Raw genomic sequence first — 14,168 nt, forward strand, 5'->3', positions numbered from 1 at the left:
GAACAATTGTAGTTATTCAACCCGATTGTAATTGTTCGAGAGTCGTGATAGTGAGCTTGGGCTCGAGGCGACAGTCAGTCGCCGAACGTAGCCGCGGTCACGGGATGAACGTTTTGCCTAACAAGGTATGGAGTAATTCTATAGCTCTCCTTAAAAGAAATATTCGGGGCGACACGAGACAATAAACATTCCAACGGTTTCTGTCCCGTGGCTCGCCACGTGCAGACCCGATTATTCTTCGAGTAAGATGATTGCCAGATGTCGATGCGTCTCCGCAGGACATGTTCGGCTAGCCCGAGAGCCCGTTATAAATCTTAAGGTTTAGTTAACTAAAGTCCTTCAAACAGACAAACAGTCTTTGTCCCAACTACGGGAAGATAGGGGAGACATATTTTTCAACTAGTGGCGTCTCCCACTAGCAACTTTCCCTCGAGGGCGGCTAACATCCTTTTCTAACCACCGATATGGAGATTGACCAATTAGCAGCAACGCCAATTTCCCTTACTTTCTGAACGAAGGCTTTTCTCGACGAATCCGATGATTTCGTATCCTTAGACACACCCCATTATAGTTTTCCTCTGTGGCATGATCGGGACGGGAAAGGCATTCTTTCTCGCGATCTCATTGATGAAACGAGTAACTCTTTACGACCAGTGAATATTACGCGTCCGACTTAGATTTTGTGAGTACGTTCATCTATCATCCCGTCGATCGCGGATTCGTTATTGAACCTAGGATCATTGTCATTAGTTTCTCGAGCCCCTAACTACCGCGGTTACTTGTCCGGTTCTATAATAATCGTATTTGCACTAGTCAATGTCTTCTCCATTGCATAACGACAACGTGTAACCCAAACGAAGATTCGTTTCACGCCCCTAACCCTAATTCTAATGTAAACCCGACATATATTTTCAACAACTTTGTAGAGAAGATAGTTACGCTGGTGCGTAGATATAAGTGAGTAGGTGAATGATTGAAGGGTGTAAATCCGGTAAAGAGATGTTGACTGTTCTAAAGTCGGTGAATTAGTCTAGAGATATCGATAGAGAGATCTGTAGTCGTAGATCCCGTGAAGTCCGGTGACGATACTGTTGTAAAGAAAATCACTTGTTCAGTGGTGAACGCCCCACCACACGTCACTTGGTTGGAATCCCGGGAAACATGAGAAAACCCAAGTTTCCCCAATTTTTACCTAATGGAGCAATAACCATAAGGAACCTCATGACCCGAGCATATGTTATGGCACTTAACGGTCTTACCGGTAAATGAAAAAGTTTTATGACAGTTCCTTAGGATTATTGTGATCCAACTAATTGTGTTGACGTGGCGAGTGGCCGCCTCGACCGAGGGATAGGTTCCGGGCTACGCAAGGATTCACCCGACGAAACAGATGGATTGACTGAGGTTGAGCCATGGATTTGTGAACCGTCGCGTTTATCGCGCGATAGCCTTCAATCCATGCACTTGTTACCTCATAAAACGGTACTTTTGTTCCTGAATGTTCCTCTCATCTCTTCTTGTGATACGTTTCCCACCGATTTAACCCTTTGTTGCTGTTTCAAAAATGCCGAATGTACCTCAAATATTATATGGATTTGTTAGTAGTTAGAATGAATTTTCATTGAACAAATTCTAATAATATAATCAAACGAAATGGTCGAAGAATCAAAATGAAATATTACTTATTTAATATAATGTCGTTGTGTATGCTCAAAGCGTATTGACTAATTGTAAGTACAACGTACAATCAGAAACGCTTCGTTTTAGCAGATGGAATCAGTTGGTTAACACTCATTTTTTATGAATTTTTATTGACATTTAGATGAGTTTTATAAATTTTCAATAAATTCAGCATCTATATTAATATATAACTTTTATTTTTATAGTACGATATTACTTTAATTAGTTGAGCTAATAGGACGTTAGCGAAGACTCAAAACGTTGAACTTGTCGAATTAACCAACGCTCCTCTAGCGCTTGAGCAAACAAGCAGAACAAGCGATGGTCATTAGCGAATTCCACAAATGCAGTTTAATCGTTTATTCTTCAAATCGATCGGATCGAACGGTGGCTTTCGTCCCTTTTTGCGCTCCGTGGAAACCGAAAATGGGGAAAGTGAAGTCTAGCGGAGATTAACCGCGATCCACGGTAAAACTGTGGAATTAGGAATGGTCAGTTCCAGGGGAAATCGAGAGGCCACCTATTACGTTGATTCGTCGTTCAACGCGTTATCACGAACACCAATGGATGTGCTATTGATGCGCGGCGTCCGGACGCCTCGCGAATCCTCAGTTTCTACTCCATCCCGTCGTTTCTGGCGCTCTTCCATCCAACACGAATTATAGGTTTCCGTGCACCTCGAGGTAAACATTGAGAGAAAGGGATAATACTGTGAGAGTGGCCAATTCAGAAGTTTTAATTTCCAAGAACATCGTGTATTTTTGATTTGTAATCAACAACCATACGGTGAAGCACGATAAAAATCACTTTTGTTGATTTTTTAATTTCGATGGCTACTTGACGGCTAGAAGAGAGTATCTTAATATACTTATATGGTTGAGAAACTTGTTAAATCTTAAGATACAAGCCTATTAGAGATGATTGAAAAATTTATGATATTACGCAACAAACCAATAACATAATATTATGACAACCAATTGACTTAAATTGTACTCGTTATTAAAAATTGCGTATCTTAACGTATGACACGTTCCTCGATTCTGAAATGGTAAAATGCAGTAGGAAGAACATGATTGGTAAGGTGGAGCCGATTTGACTTGATCGAGAGTAGGTGGAGAAGGAGTTTACATAATAGCATGCATGGCTATATTTATCGTAAAGACCGACTTGTTGTAGAAATGCAAAATATAATCTAAATAACAAGAAATTGTAACGTAATAAAACCTTCGAATTTATATCGTAACTGTAGTAACTGACTCCAGCAATTTTTAATCCGTATAAATTCTATAAAGGAAACGCTCGTATCTACGAAACAATTTACAAAGTCCCAAGTGGATTGAAGTTGTAGGGTCAAAGACTTAACGTACAATCAAAATATCCGGAACGAATGCTATCGAAAAGATTGCATAAAGTCGTCCACCGGTTCTTTTGATCCAGCTTACACTGGTAAGTGCACGGACACGAAGAACGGCAGCAAAGTTTTCGTAAGTTCTTAGGCGAAGTTTCTATTGGCGTCCCATTCCAATGGAACGTATAGATCCGTTTTTAGTTTCCACCCTCCGCTTTGTCCTTCGTGCGACACAATGCTCGTACGCGTCGCCAGTCTATATGGAAATCCGTTATCGTGTTTCACTTCATGAATTCGAATGTTATGAGAGGCAATGAATTTAACGCTGGAGGACACTTGCCACAGAGGGTGGACTTGTCTTCTGTTTTATGTTATCCTGCCACGATATCGTCTGTTTTGATACTCGTTTCAATTTACAAGTGACTAAATTATACTTTCTAGTTTTGTCTGAGTATACGCTGGACCATACTACTTGTAGCTTAGTGACTTTGGGCTTTTTCTGATATCACTTCAAATTAATAAATGGTAAATTATTGTTCTGTTTTAGTAAATGTTACTTCCAATTATTAATAGACTATGGATGTTTATGTATTCATTAGAAACTTAAATATGTTAAAACGTATATTATGTACGTAATATATAAGAATATATAAAATATCTACATTAGAGTACTCGTACTATGATATTTACAGACGGCACTATAAGACTTAGGATCTAGTCTTTTACGAACATGACAACGAACAATCGCAAAATGTTAAAAAATGGCAACAAATATCGAGCCACCGTTCTGTTAACTCTGACGATATTTCCAAATTTTATCAAGGCCGTTTCGAAGGTCGGTACAGCGAGACGCAGGTGAGATTACCTCGGAACTGCTGTCTTCCATTTCGTCCCCGTTTCCTCTAAAATTGATGCGGTTTCGACATCGTTCTATCTAACAATGGCCGTTGTGAAACTCTTGCAATGCTCGGCCAGCCAGTCGGACCTAGCAATCTCAGGATGATTTTGCAACAGGCCGCGCTCGTGCGTTCGTTCTACTTGCATTCTACCTTACCGGTCGTCTAGGATACTTTCACGTCCGGCAAAAACCTATCGTTCATCGTTTAATTAGCTATTAATAATTCAATTTCCAGCTAGAAAAATCGACGTAATTAAATCCTCGAATTAACGTTGGAATTTAACCATTAAAATATCGAGTTTCCGCTGTTGAAATATCACATTTACAGTGCTATCTGCACGTTATAGATCATTTATTTATTGATCTCAGAATGACAACTAATCGTATTTTCAAGAAATATCTCCGTGTGAAGATCATCAGGACGTTCGCATTTTCTTTTATCTTATGATAGAGTAATTTCAAAGTTCCATAGAATTCTACTCACAAAAAATCTTCAATTTATCAACGGCTAAAGACTAATGTCTTCTAAATGAAAAAAACTGCCTTTCCATCCTAAGATTCCAGCACCGTCGCTAATTGTATTGTCATTAATTCTCCTCATGCCGCGTCTATTTTTGATCAAGCACACGATTCCATACACTTGGTTGCACGTTTTTATCGTTGGTGCACGTGGCACGCGTAAGAAGGTGATCGCGAAGGGGGAAGAAAAGAAGGGACATGGGAAAGTCAGTGGATTTAAGATTGCAGGAGACGGCAGAAGGACGAGTTATTGCAAGTTCCTTCATACGGAGGTAACCGCAATCGCGAAAACTGGGTCAGGCCTGTTTTCTCCTTTGATCACCAAAGTGGTTCGATCACTTTTTTTTTAGTGCATTTTTTTCTCGCTCATCTAGATCAAATTGCATTTTCGCCGATTGACAACGACATCGGAGATGACCGGTATTATCGGTATCGGGGACGAAGTTTAATTAGATTTCCCCTTTTATCGCGAATTATCCAACGATCGGAACCCACCCAGGTGGTGGTCTTCCATAGCGGCGGAAAAGTTACGGCCGGATCCACTTGTAGCGTTTTATTGCGTAGAAATTACTTTCCCAACTCTATCTGCAGTAAATTCGGGGCCGGTGCGGATATTCTACGAAAGTTTTCTAAGAGAAATACACTTTCCAATGACTGTACCGAACAAAGTATGCCCTACATTGTCCTGGCTTATTTTCGATCTGTACGACGCTCATAGTGATTTATGTACACAGTTGATATAAAAAGCGAACCATAATTGTTGGTATATAACAGTTGATATAAATGCGACCGGTTGTCACCTAATGTATATTAAGTTGACCTAACGTTCAGAACGCAATCTTTGAAACCTGTATCTCAGTTAATGCGTGATCCTTGTTCTGCATAAAAAAGGAGTATATTAAGCAACGCGGCAAACAATGGGGGGGAGCTGGCAAACCGCGAAGGTTCATCTGGTTTGTTTTGGCGGCGAATCCGCGGGGTTTTTGCTCGGAGAATGTGCATCCAGTGCGCGTGCCCCGCGAGAATGACGTCATTCTCGTGAAACATTACGAATACCTCACGCTCGCACGTCGCGACGCTAACGAGTTGCAACGACACGTACCTACTGGGTGCTCGGCAAGATATTACCTGATTTTAATCGTTATAAATTTCAATCTAAAATCACGTAGAAGCGACGAATCAAACCATGTTGTAATATTCAGTACAATTAAGAACTTTTCTTCTCGAAGTAACAGGATTAAACGAGAGTTGGAATAGAAACTTGAAAGAATCTTTCCAATCAAGAGACCACAGCATGTCCTTTGATGAAGGAGTTTCATATTATCTGAATTGATGCGAACGAGCTTTAAGAATGTTGGACACAATGAATCATGCTTTTTGTATAGGTATCAAAATGAAGCAATCTGTTCTTATCTTAGGATTATTATGTATTATTATTAATCAGTATCCTGCTAACCACCCTATACATGCACATGTATGCGCGTGCGTTGCACGAATTGTGAATGCGCGCGCGTCGACATATGCATGTGCATGTGGCGTGTGTAACGCGAGCTTGACGAGCAGCCACGATATTTTCATTCTTCGTCATCCAGGCCGTGTGTCGTTGGTCCTACTACGTCTACATTCTACATGACGTCAGACCCGACGCTATTCTGGTCCATGAAGAGATGGTCCTACGCCCATCTTGCGATCGCTCGATGAAACGTAGGTCGATCGATCGTGGATGCGTTTCAGAGGCAGCGTTTTCGCTTGGAAAATAGCAGAGTTTTGAAGTATACCGGACGATTCCAGAATCTGGGACGATCTGTATAGGATGCCGCAATTCCGAAGTGAGATACGGGGAAAGCAGTCCTAGATGTCTAACGATATCTTTACTGTAAGTAAGATGCTTGTGTTTTTGCTATATCGTGGGGTCGATTGTGGCAAATTGGCAGTGCGAATTGGGCAGAGAAGAAAGTTTAAAATAAGACGGTATAAATGTTACCTCGAGTTAGATGTTCGCAACACGTTGTATTTTGTGATCGTTGATTCTCTGTGGTCTCTATTCTTTCTACGGGCCAATTTAACGCTTCAACTATTACATCTATCGATATGACGAGACTTAGATCTTTTGTTTCTGCAATTATTAAAAGCGTGTAACTACTTTTAACACTATTTTTATCGAGACTGAAAGGCGATTATTATATATTTATCTCTTTTGCACCTGCTTCAAAATTAGAAATTAATCACACATAAAATTAAGAAACATTCAGAAAATGAAGTTAATGGATCGAGTCTCTGAATAATTTAATCCTCCTTTTAATCGCAGTTCTCTTGTTAAACTTTCTCAAGCTCCTGAACGACTTTCTCGAAATAGAAACTTTCCCGAACAACTTTCTTGTATCAAGAAAAATGCAAATTTTACATTTTTCCAAAGGGAAGATCATTTTTGGCTAACAGAATCGAGCAAACTATATTGAATACTCGTAGCAATCGAATCACGGGATTAGAACGGGGCAGTGTTGCTAAATTTGCAAGTAGGTAATTTACTTAGCGATCGATCCGCTGCACTTGACGCTTATCGATCCGGCGAATCACGACAGTCGAAAATTTTCCTCGTGTAAATGTGTATATACAACAGGGGAACAACTTTCATTAGGGGTTGGCCTACGGGTTGAGAGTGTTCTCTTAAGTACTGATATAAATCAGGGGTGGACTTAACGAACTTCTCTCTGATATCGACCAATGTATTTACGTTCCATACTTCAAACGCAGCCTCCTATTGAAGATGAAAATTGCAGTTCCTTGGAAAATTCTTCGACAAAATGGTACGAGACATGGCACGAGGAGAATATTCTAGAACATTTATCTTATTCCGCAGAAAGCTCCTCGCATATTTTCTATCATCGTATCGTTGTTTACCCGCGAATGAAAACATTGAATATTAAAAGAAAAATTGAAATAATTGTTTCAAGCAACGGAAGAATGAATTCTTTTTTTCTGTATACGGTAAACATCCATAAATGACAATATTACTCAGAAGAAACCGAGTATTAGGTCCAATAATTTTGTGTTGTTCATCTTTGTGTTGGACGTTATTAGTTTCATTGCAATATCTTCGTGAGCTATCGTAGTACATTTTCTCACAGTGTTGTTAATAATCTCGTATTTGATGCAAGATTAAGTTCCAATAGGCAAACCTAAGATAAATAAATGAAGGAGATCAACACTAGTACAGTCGTTGATCTATTCACTAATATTATTGTCTAGCGAGTGTATTGTACTTAATATAAATAAAATAGAGACAAGCTAGTGGCGATGGTCCAGTTCGAATGGCAATCTAATTAAGCAAGAAGGCGGTCGCATACTTCAGACGAAGGTGAAGTTTTTATCGAATAACAGAAGCTTGACGTCTTTCCCCGGCTGTTTTGTTCGATTTTATGTAAGCCTGACGGATATCGGAAATCTTGCAAGCGGCTTCAACCCCGAAGAAGACCCTCGAGGGGCGATCGACACGGGTAAAGCAGTGACGAGCAAGTGGATATGGAAAATAGTTATTCCTGTGTACGAGAAATACGACTATACTGCGCGTGTTTTCCCACAGAAAAGAAATAGAGATTTGTTAGAAAGAGACATTTCTAATTAACAAAACTAACTAGAGAGATAGAACTTTAAATAATAATTATATAGTGTAGCTCTTGTTTAAAATGATTCTAAGAAGTAAATTATTTCTAACTTAAATTTTCTAGTTCGAGCATCTGGAACTCAATTTGCCAAACGATCGATACCAAGATACTTGTAATCATTGGAAGTCTGAAAAGGCACAGAGACAACGGCAAATTGCGACAGATAAGTAGAAAGAACAGAGTCTATTTAAGAAGGGAAGGAGGAAAACGAGGGACGTCTGCGATCGAGGAGGTAAAGACACAGAGCTGGCCTCGCCAGTATGATCCCGTTAACCAGGAGTTCATTTCATGGACTGACTCTTTCGTCGAGGGATGTTGCTTCTTCTTTTTCTTCTTCTTCTTCTTCTTTCACCCTGAGCCTGATGATAAAGGAATAAAAAGATTATACGAACGAATTTTATTATTCCTTAAACATCCTGGTTGGTTTCATAACAAGCGATATTCAGATCATCGCGATCGATGGTCGATGTTATTTTTAACGTTCAATGCTGCAAATACGTATTTCCCTTACTCGTTTTTCTTGGACGATACATTTCTCGCGGAGCTATTAAAGTTAACCAATTACAATGAACCACTTTCTCGAACTAAACGCTCATCGTTAAGTTAGGATTTTGTTTCATGCTACTGTCGAAGAGCTCGAAACAAAAATTACCGTGAAATTTTTCGACACTTCAGATAATGACGTTTTCAAAATTTATTTCCGTATCGTGATTCTCTTTTAGGTGGCTGATCTTCTGCACTTGAATACAGAAATATGTTGCGTGAATACGATCTTAAAACAACTACAAGCCATTCCTGAAAGTTTTTTATATCCTTAGAATAGACTTTAGGTCTATACTTCCTACAAAAAGTCGCGGCTTTTTCAAATAACTTCAGTTAGCCCCTCTGCTTGCTTTGCACAGCTGGCTCGAGCTTCTGGTGACAGTGGTGACACGAAATTTCACTCAAACCGTGCCACATCTTGCGAGATAAACGCTAACACTTAACTCTTTGGAAACAATATGAAGATACTTTACACTGTGTGATTTCCGTTAGAAACGATAAAAATTCTACTTTGTGTGCAACAAATGAGTACTAATTACGCAATAATTAGAGGAAGCCGTTGCAACAGTCACTTCAAAACGGTCGTCTACCGACAAGTGCGGCAAAACAATCGGTCGTAACGGGTTGAATGAATCTTTCCTCCGTGAACAGGTTAACGAATAAAGTAAGTTTTTTCCTGTCCATGTCTTCCGGTCACTGTGGCCGTCTCTCTTGGGTCTGTCTCAGTCTGTCGAGCATTTGCATGCCTACGTCAATCGACGATGCATGTGTCCGCCGCCCACGATCCACGCTCACATACACGCGCATATGGTGATGCATCCAGAGTGCATCGGTCGATGGATGATTCGATCACCTTGCAATATCTGCCTGTGATACATGGTTCAGTGGTTTCTGCTTTAGCCTTTTTTTCCTCCCCTTTTTTTTTGTGAATTGGCCACGATAGGTCTTTCTGTGAGTTATTGTTTTTGGCATCGAAGTTTAGAGTTGTTAAGCGGCTGAAAGGGACTTGTCACGAGAAAAGTTTTAATTGTATCATTTTTTCACAAACCCGTTCAATCGATGTCAAAATGTATATTGGTTAAATTGATATTTGATTTCTCATATAATAATAAAATTCTTTGTGTGTATTTCCGTCTGCAAAACTTTGCAAGAAATTTTGAGTGAATTGATAGTAAAAACGTTTCAAAATGTTATCTTAAACAACGATATCTGTTAGGTTTCCATTAAAATATAGTAAATTGCAAATTGCATCGCAGTTAAATGTGACTGAAGGGTCCCATATAAGCCCTAATACTCTGATACGTGAACACGCACGCCGATATGTATATACACACGCATGTGTAACGCATACATCGGTGGTACGAGAAACCTATAGTCTCGTCTATTGAACCGAGTACAATGAGCGACGGGTATGGCCGCTATACCGGCTAACATAGTGCCAGCTTCGTGTTTAGCTCGTGTTAACGTTCCGTATAATCCGTACCGAGAGCATGGCTTTACAGGAAAATATGGACGTGAGAATGTAATTAGGGAACACTTGTGCGTGAACTTGAATCATAACTGGCCATTAACTCCTTATTTATACAAGACACCGGGACCTTATCGCATGAAGTGTTCTAAGCGTTCATAAACCTTGATTTACTTCTTTGTCGTCTCATTATCAGAAACGGGTCGTCAACGTAACACATTCCTCCTTTTAAAAACTTCATCTTCTCGCGTTGAAACGTGGCTCTCCTTGCTTTTTTTCGTAAACGAGAAACAAGGACAGTCTCTGTGTGTTTTTTTTTCATGTTGTGGAATCGTTCTGTGGGAAAGAAACGTGGTTGTTGTTGACCGTCGAAATCCGGCTACTTTCTCTCTTGGTTCCTTTCAAATTTTCACGATTCCGTACCCCCGACAAATTGTTGGGTACAACCCGTGCAACCTGCGCTCTACATAGCAGAATGTGTATGTCGATTGTGTACCACGACACACGTAATAATACTCCATGCCCGTTATCTTCCCACACCTCCTCTCCTCCCTTTCCTCCATCCTCATCCCTCCTCCACCTACGCGTTCGATTTGCAGCACCCATATACGCGCATTCTGTGACTGCAGTCATCGGCTGAGCGCGAGTAGTACGTACTACGAATTGAATGAACGTGTCAGTAATCCTCGTACAGGATGTCCAATCAGCGCACGAGGATATACCATAGCGTTGCGTTTATCGATTTATAATAACCTGCCTGTATTTCTTGGTTTTCGCGTTAACCGATAGTCCCACTTATCGTGTAGTTCAACCTGCTCGAAACATAAAAATTGACACATAAATTTAACAGGAGCGTTCTGAATATTGTTCTACTGTTTACTTTTGAATAGTATAGAATACTATAGTTGTATCACTAACAAATTTTATTTAGTCTTTTATATTACAAGACACGTACGATGCAAAGGAAATAACACATTTATAATAACAACTATCGTGGATTTATTATTAATGGATAATATTATTTCGATTGTACGGAATGTGTTAATGCTTATGATCGGTAGTGTAAGTTACGATGCTGACATAAATTTGGAACGTTTCAATGAGTTGCCAATAATGTGAGATATGGTGGTGTATACAAAATTTTGGAAAACGGAAGCGATCAGGCGGAATTCACGATGGTCCCGGAACGGAATCATCTTTGCCGGGAGCAGATAATAGAGATTTAGTATCCTTTGATGCTGGTTCGCGAATCCATCAACGTCCACAGGGCTATGTTTCATTCGCTTGAGCGGTGCTTGGTCCAGAACCTGACGTTGTACGTCTCACATCGCGGAACGTCACCCACACGGAATCGGTAAAAGTTCACGACCACCCCCGCATCGTGCCCGTTGAAACAGTGTCAACGTATTAATCACGATCATTAAAAAAAAGTTTCATTCAGCATCCAGAATTCCTGTTCCGGTTGCACTCGGTCGAACGCGCACTGGCGCAGCTGCGTCGGTTTGTTACGGTGTAGTGCAACGAGTGTGGAGAGTATACGAGAGAAAATACGAGGGTGAAGGAACGAACGGGGTAGAGAACGAGGGAAGAAGGAGAACTAAATAGCGAGAGAGAGAGAGAGAGAGAGAGAGTGAGAGAGAGAAATCCATGGTATGTATGCACGTGGACTGCTATAGTGCTACACTGCGGTGGGATCGATTCGGCTGGAGGTGGAACCTCCCACCCCCATTTACAAGTCCCAATATACACCCCCGCAGCTCACCCTCCATCTCTTTCGCACCCTCGCAAAATATCCATAGGTTCGTTCGTCTATTCGCTACCACCACCCGCCCTCTCTTTTTCCACTCTTGTCCTTTAACATCGTCGTGGTCGTGTTGCTTCTTGTCAGATTTTTTCCTCCCCTTCTTCCTTCTCTTTCTCTGCCTTGTTTCTTCTTTTTTCTCGGAAAACGAAGGAAGAAATACATATACACACATTTGCTGATGGTAACAGCTATAGGTACGCATGAACGTTTGTTTGCGATGTAACGATTATTCGACGTTATTAATCGTGCATGCTTTTAAGAGTATATTTTTCTGATTTTTAATTAAAAATATTAGACGAAAAACGATGATCTTAACGAGCATCGTGGTTCGTCATTCGTTGTTCACTGAATATATTCTTTAGTGCGGTCGTGTTACTGCTCCTCAGATAAAACCGGTCGACACGTTCTACCGATAAAAATTATGGCACTAAAGTTTAGATGCTGAAAAGACTATCGACGAAGATGCGAAGCAATCCGCGAGACAATGTATCCGGAGCACGCAACAATGGCCGATACGTTACAGTTTATACGGGCACGCGCCCGCACGAATGGCGCATGTTGTCGTGTGCGACGAAGCAGAGTTCCACTTATCAACAAGATGCGAAATGAATGACCGAGCGTGCAACTCACAGTTATTGTGAAGTTCTCGATGCCGTTGCCGAATAGCTCGCTCGAGTAATTGACGGAATTGAGTCTGGACGAAGTGTCGATATGTAATCATGATTGATTAGCGTGTCACGATTGGTAAAATTAATTTTTGTCCATTGATATTGGCCGTAACACCTTTAATATTCAAATGTGCATCTGACTAAGAATAGAAAAGAAGAAAATTCCTATAATTAGAAGATTAGAGAGAGTGAATCAGGGGACGAAAATAGCCTATTAAAAATAATTTCAACCCCCGTGTAACGACCTATAAAACTCCAGTTAGTTAGTATCACAGAGTAACGTCTCGTACTGATTCGAGATTTTTAGTATTAATAGTCCGACGAAGTGTTTACAACGACCAACGCCGCACGACTCTTCTCTCCGTTGTATAGAATGGGAGGGCAGGGTGGGTGGTACATTCCACAGCTTCCAGGGAGGCCACTGAGCGCAGGAGGTTGCATTATATTCCGCTCCCTCGCTCTTATTATGCCAAAGCAACCTACACTACCGCGCGTTTACGTTGTGTAAGAGGCACGCACACATCGACACATAGCGTGTGTCTCCGTTGCACGACGTGTTCTTCAATCGTGTAGGATGCTAACCCTCTTCACGCACACATCGATTTCGCGATGGTACAATGGGTATATATTTCCGTGAACACCCGTTTATGCTGATACACGTAGAAAGCAGCGGTATACGTTACTTCGCTATGTTTCTGAAATATGCGAACGAATATGTATATACGCCTCGATTTGTGATTCTCTTTTGCAAAAAGGGGCCATGAGCAAAACGAATTAGCAACTGGTATACTCGAGCGGGTGGTTTGGTTGCTACGTTCCCCGCGAGTGTTGCGCGTCAGTAGTGCAACACGACACATAGATCGGCGAAGGGAGACGAGAAAAAGAAATACATTTTCGACCCTTGAAAAATTCGCTCGATGTGTGTTACGTTCCGCATCAAGGTTCACTTACTTGATTAATGAATACCCACGATATTATTTACTCTGTCGAGCTATCATAATGGTGGTACGTAGACCATTGGCGTCGGTCGTGTGAAACTGTTTTCGTATCCTCCGTTCGCCGCGAGTGGTACGGCCTTGTCTTTCGTTGCCGCGTTGCGCCGTACTACTATACGTTGTATAGTTGCGTGCAGTGTAGTCGGGCCCGCACTATATCTTCCTATAGTGATGCGCCATAGTGGCGCGCGCAGAGAGAATATGAGAAAACGGTACCGGCGAAGCTGGGTAGAAATGGAGATAGAGCAGGAGATGCGATTGAAGAGAGAGAACGAAATGTGGATAGAGATAGATACTACCAGCCTTCGCTATAGAAAGAGACAGATGGTAAAGACTGGCGTGGGTGTAAGCGAGTGAGGGTTAGATGGGGGTAACTGAAAGATCGAGCGAGACACGGATATAAAAGCGTGGAATTTGTGTGAGTATCTTGCGAGAGAGAAGGATAGGTGGTGTTGATAGATCAGGGGAATAGGGGGGAAGAAAGAGGGAGAAATACTACTGATGAGAATGGGGTAGTGAGGAAGAGAGGAAGAAAGGAAAGAGAGATAGAGGTATGGATATGAGAGTGTGTACGAAGTAC

At 41.1% G+C, this 14,168-nt stretch overlaps 1 protein-coding gene across 4 annotated transcripts in view; it reads left to right on the forward strand.

The window, feature by feature from the left end:
* Axud1 (AXIN1 up-regulated 1) overlaps positions 1 to 14,168 on the forward strand; it is a 34,621-nt gene that overhangs the window by 7,570 nt on the left and 12,883 nt on the right. Inside the window, exon 1 of one of the 4 annotated variants that reach the window (XM_033334400.2) lies at positions 6,135 to 6,321. The exons of the other annotated variants lie outside the window; for them this stretch is intronic. The gene's annotated coding sequence lies outside the window, so the exon portion shown is untranslated. Of the gene's footprint in view, positions 1 to 6,134; positions 6,322 to 14,168 lie in introns of those variants that run through there. 4 annotated transcript variants of the gene reach the window in all.

The sequence above is a fragment of the Bombus vancouverensis genome, chromosome 4, assembly GCF_051014615.1.
Source record: "Bombus vancouverensis nearcticus chromosome 4, iyBomVanc1_principal, whole genome shotgun sequence".
In the NCBI taxonomy this organism is placed as follows: Eukaryota; Metazoa; Arthropoda; class Insecta; order Hymenoptera; family Apidae; genus Bombus; species Bombus vancouverensis.